The sequence below is a fragment of the Protopterus annectens genome, chromosome 1.part0, assembly GCF_019279795.1.
Source record: "Protopterus annectens isolate FY-2018-M chromosome 1.part0, PAN1.0, whole genome shotgun sequence".
Lineage (NCBI taxonomy): Eukaryota > Metazoa > Chordata > Ceratodontiformes > Protopteridae > Protopterus > Protopterus annectens.
Genome location: NC_056725.1, coordinates 433,185,473 through 433,191,472, shown reverse-complemented (window position 1 = coordinate 433,191,472; position 6,000 = coordinate 433,185,473). Strand labels below are relative to the sequence as shown.

General features: G+C 37.6%; 1 protein-coding gene across 1 annotated transcript in view; it reads right to left on the bottom strand.

Moving 5' to 3' along the window:
• The window catches only part of MDGA1 (MAM domain containing glycosylphosphatidylinositol anchor 1), a 3,256,518-nt gene that overhangs the window by 2,498,776 nt on the left and 751,742 nt on the right, over positions 1-6,000 (bottom strand). The window lies entirely within an intron of this gene.

The following is a 6,000-nucleotide window of genomic DNA, read 5'->3' as shown; positions in this document are numbered from 1 at the left end:
CTACAAGTAGTTTGTTGCAAAGGAATCTGATTATGTAATGAATTTGGTCACTGCTGTGGGTGGGTGGAATCTCTTTATATTTGTATTTAAAATATCTACTTGAGAATTAAATAAGATTATTTACTGTATTACAGTGACCTGACATTTGAGGATTTGGATCTCACCTACTGGGTGGTATTCATAGCTGGCACTTCACAATTTTGTAGCGGTGATACACATAGTGCAGCTGTACATGTTATGCAAATCCCAGACTTTCAAGATATCTATGGAAATGCAGAGGGCTTTTAATGAACTCGCTCCTCCTATCCCATAAGTGTAACATGCTTAATGCATAAGCAATAGCAGGACAGATACTACTCTGTTAAGGGACTTTACATGTGTATTTATGAGTTTGATTTATAGACATTAATCTATAATGAACTAATTTGCATCAAAGTATGTAAACTGCTCTGAACTTATGCTAGTAAGCATCGGTTTCATGGAAAATATGGAGATCTGAAGGTTGATTAGTTGATGCGTCTGCATAAGTGGACATATTACTGAAGGGGTTGTTTGGGTGAATGTTTCATTTTGGTGCTAGTGTATACTAGGAAATGCTACAAAAGGGGTCACTTGGGTGAATGTTTCATTTTAATGTTTTTTTATATAGTGGGGCATATTACTGAAGGTGTTGCTTGGTTGAATGTTTCATTTTGGTGCATACTAGGAAATGTTACTGAATGGATCATTTAGGGAGATAATTAATTTGTGTGTCAAAGAAGTGCTTTTGCATAAATGCTCAGACTGCTGAAGTGATTGCTGGGCAAACCAAATGTTTGTGTCATTTTAGTGCTTGTGCATACTTAATACAAACTAATAAAGGGGTTGCTAGGGGAAATCATTTTTGTGTCATGGAAGTGTCTGAGCATACTTGTACAAACAGGATCACAAACGTCCACGCCACTATTAAAGGCTTTTAACAATGGATGTGTATACTATGGTGATGTCAGACTAAGAACTGCAAAAATACCTTATTAGCATACTTCACTTTACAACATTTCTCATTTGCATCTTATTATTTTTAAGGCCTTTTGCATTAATGTAAATGGCCTCTATGCATCTCACCTTTGCTATGAAAATTTGCAAGCAATAGGAACACCCCTATTACATTTGCACAAATGACTGTGAGTACTAGGCACTGTCGCTTTTAAATGCAAGTAAGTCAACACAAAATGATAGCATAAAGAAATAAATAAGTAATACATACACAGCCCTCATAAGCTTGTCATATATAGAGGCCGAACATAATTATAATTATAGTGATGGCTATTTAGATGAAATAATGAGTGGCGTAAGTGATCACTATGTGTACAGTTTGGTGGTCCTAATAAAAATGATTGCAATGCATGGCAACTCCAGCCATAAGGCAAAATATAAAAAAACAAAGGTAATGCTATATTGATTCTACAAGTTCCAAGGTGCCAGTAGGGAGCTGGGAGTGTCATGCAAACCTGATCTTGCAGGAACAGTACTTTCTATTAAACCAAACTTCTGTCTCAGTATTGCTATATATAACAGAAAGATTAAATATCACGTCAGTTACATTGTTTACTATAAGATCTCTGTAACAAAATGATACTGTTTTGAACTGCTGTATGTGTCAATATTGTAAGCAGGCCAAGAAAGATAATGCTGGAATCGTGGAAAACTTGGGAAAAAGGAAATCCATGACAAGACTTTTCTGCATATGACTTGTAGTGATCTCTGTGGAATGCCTTTCAGTAACTAACCCAGTAAAAAATGCCTTGCAGGGCTGTTCTAATATATGCCATGACAAAGGTGTTTTGATGAAAGGTGTTCTTTCCATAGAAATTTTAAATTAAACTTCACCAGTTATTCTGGATGTCAATGTTGCAAAGAAAAGCAGAGATGAGAAATACATTCTGTTTAAAATGTTTATGTACTTATTGCAGTAAAAATTCTAAGCAGTGTAACATAGTGTAACCCTGCACTCTCCCATAACAAACATAAAAAATAACAGTGGCATAAAGACATATAGACTCTTAACAGCCCAGTCATGAGTGGTGAGGTAATGACTCACAGATGGTTCCCATTTAAATGGTCAACTTACCGGAATGTTGACTTGCATAACAGTGAGATGACCACAGCAAAGGTTTAAAACACTGAACTCCTGCAAAAACTAACTTTGACACCAGGAAACTAACTAGCTGGCCACCACTGACTACGGACATGCACATGCACACACACTCACATACTGTTGAACACATGCCCATCATAGCTCTCAAATAATAAGGGGCATATTTCAACAGAATCAGAGACAAAACCTAAAAGAATCAGGGACATTTGTAAAATAATAATACTGTTAACTTGAGATATTGGCAGAATAAAAGAATGTTAATTACTATACATTTTGTGAAATAAAAGAACTTTATAACTCTTACTCCCTGCCGTTATTTATTGAGTATAATTCACCAACTTTCCTCCAAGAGTCACCAGCTTTAGAGGGGATCAAGAGGAACAAAGTTACATTTTTAGTCTCAATCAGGGACATCCCTGGAAATCAAGAACAGTTGAGAGGTATGATGCCTATGCAGTTAAATAGTCCCTGACTGAACAGAGCCTCTATGATTTATACTCCTATAATCACTGTGTCTGCATGGTTTATCCTCCTGTAATCACCGTGTCCCTCACTTAAACAAATGCTTCCACTCATTAATGCTAGACATAAGAGTTTTAAACGTATTTTTTGCTGTCACGTCTTCTTGTTGCAAAATCTGTTGATGTGTTAACCTTTGAAGTGAATGAGTTTAGTATTTAATATGTGTTCTTGTTGTCTCATGTTCTTTAGGCTAGGGGGACTTGAGAAGTAAGGACCCCCCCCACACGCACACACACTGTACATCCAGCACCCCCATCACCCCATCCCAGTCAAGGAACCCATTCACCCATACACTCACACTTACTCTACCTATACCTTAACCAACCTCCCTATTGCAACTACCTAGGCAACCACACACACACACACACACACACACACACACACACACACACACACACACACACACACACACACACACACCACACACAGAGTCTCAATTGATACCATATCTAACTTATATAGAGTTGCACACAACATGCCACATACACACATGCACACATTGCATCTCTACATCTCTGCTAAATTCCTCAGGAGGTTACTTCCAACATGTTCTCCCCCAAAGAAAGCTAATGGCTGAGCATGAACTTTTGGCCATGTTAATTAAAAGGAGTTAGCAGTGGTAATTCACGCAACCAAGCCGTCCTATGAATCACTTGGCTATGTAAATTACGTACTGCAGGCATTTTTGTGCTAGATGGCTCATTGGCATCTGACTATACTGCAGAATTCCTCACTTAAATTTGTTATAAGCCACAGAGACACCACAGTGCTGCACCTGCTGAAATGGCTACTGACAGTGGTCAATAGGGTTAGAGCTGGCTATAGTGTTTCTGAATATAATGGACTAACATTTTCTTTCACACTAATGCAAAATTCACATATTTGAAATTCTGCATAAAAATCCTGCTGCATTACTATACTCAGGGATATGAGCCACACAGAAACAGAGCCTACAATGTGTCTACAAATGTCAGGCTAAACAAAACTTCAGAGTTTCATCTACCTTAGACAAACATAAGAGTTACGAGTTCTAATAACCACAGGACTTTGTGTCAAAACTGGTTTGAGTTGTACACAGGGAAACAGCATTTTTTCTGTAATGTCTCCACCCATGTCAGTGTGACTGATGTTGTGAGCAGGTATCAAAAGAACCAGTAATCCTTGTTTATCAGGATAGCAAAATTGATGATAGTTATCTAGCTGAGGTACTACATGTGAACAAAGTCTGCTATTGGAATAGATTGCACATGCCATCTGCGTGCAGATGAGTATGCCTAGTAATTGCATAAAAAGAAGACAAACCCAGGTAAAGATTTATTTTCATTGTGGAAGAACAGAGCTAAAACAGCATTGTATATACTTCTGATTTTGTCTTTCATAAAACTATCAGTATCAATCATACCACAGAATATTGAAAACGGGCACCATTTTTGCACTAGTTCTATTCCACTCATGGAGTTCTTTCGTTGACTTGCATAAGGAAGACAGAATAATCTTGTCATACAAGGCAAATGTTGAAAGAGTTAACTGAGAACATATTTTCTGGGAATGCGTTGAACTGGTGAACTATAAGGATTCTCTGAGGGATGCACTGTCAGTGATGTTGAGTGGGCAGGTTGGTCTGACAAGGGAGAGGATTTTTCTGAGCTATGATACAAAATAGGAATTACCTAGCCATGGTAAGGCCTTGCTGTGTCTAATTATGGTGGCTGCCAAAAAAGCAATTACTAGAAAATGGAAATCAAAATCTAAACCAACAATACTGTGAATATAGTAACAGATAAAACAACTGGAACGGAGATTTTTAGAAAAGGGTAGGAGAAAACTACATAGGAAAAAATGGGAATTGTGGGAATAATGCATACAAGGGAGGAATGAGGTTTAAAAGGTGGCAGGACTTAAATGAGCTATGTAATGTTTGACTGAAAAAGATTGGATAGATTGTAAGTAATATATAACATTTGCAACTGGGAGTGTGTCAGTATGGTTGTTGATGTAAAATGCTTGCAACTTTAATTGTGTTGGTGTGGTTTGTTTTCATTTGTATAAATGTATGATTGCCATATAGTAAGTGATGGTTTAATAAAGATGTTTCTTTAAAAAAAAAAGACAAAAATCTGCATTATTAGTTCCATGTCACTCAGACTCTGTCTTACATTCTCAGAAGTTTTTTTTGCAGTTTCTACCATGAATTGTATTAATCTGCACAATAATATTCAGATTGCTTAGTGTCCTGTTTCCATTAATGATATTCCGCTTTGTTTAATTTGTTTGCAAGTACAGCACAGAGATAAGTGAACATTTTTCATTTCTTGATTTGTTCATTTTGGCAGTCTGTATCTGCCTTATCTGATGTCTTCAGGCATATATTTGTAACTCCAGTAAATAACTTTGCTGCGGTTTTAAAATATGAGTGGTCTGATTGCTGCTGTTGAACCCTGTTTTCATTCATTCTTTCTTTTGTGATGGGTAGCAGTCAGGTTGGTTCTGAACATGTGTTTGCTTTGGGGTAGTTCCAGGCCAGTCAGTTAGAGAACTACGTGTCTAAAAATTCATCCCTCTCCCACTGTGTTGTAGCTATGCTCTTAAACCAAGTATATTTATTCTTGTATGCCTCCTATGATCATTTGACAACAGAACACGAGTGAAAGACAGCTATTTCCAGACATCTGTTTGCTTAAAGTCAGCTCCAATACAGGTGGTTACAGAGTTAAGCATTTAAGAATATTTGTTTCAGATGAGGGGGTTTCCTCTAGGTTATGTATTGTTCTTCATGTGGAGACTCGGATTGTTTTAGACAGAGTGTCTCCAGTAAAGTAAATCCAAACCTCATGGGTGCAAACCCCTTTACAGCCCACATCAGTAAGCACCTGAAACCAAGGATTTGCACTTTCCAATCCTCTCTGTAGCTAGCTTTGTTGAAACGGGATCCTGAGGCAATACTGCACTTTTTTCATGTTTACTGACAGCCACCTACTAATTAAATCAGTAGACACAGTGTGCGAGAGATGAAGTTATACAATGTTAGTGGAGTCAAAGTTTTCCCACAAAGCCACAACTAATAATAAGCAGGTTGTCAGCATCACACTAAGCAAAGGAAACATGGGTTAGACCAAGTATATAGACCTTATGCAGAGGCTTTTAGATGTAATCTGCCTAAACCTCAATGACCTCCTAAAAGTAACCTATGAAACAAGTACCCAATCTCACAAGCACACAATACAGGTAGCACCCCCCATAAGCATACATCTGAGAATCACAATGACTCGGTTTAAAGGTTCATAAGGCAAACTTCCACTCAATCCAGTATCCTAGTCAAAAGCTGCCACATAGTGAGCTAT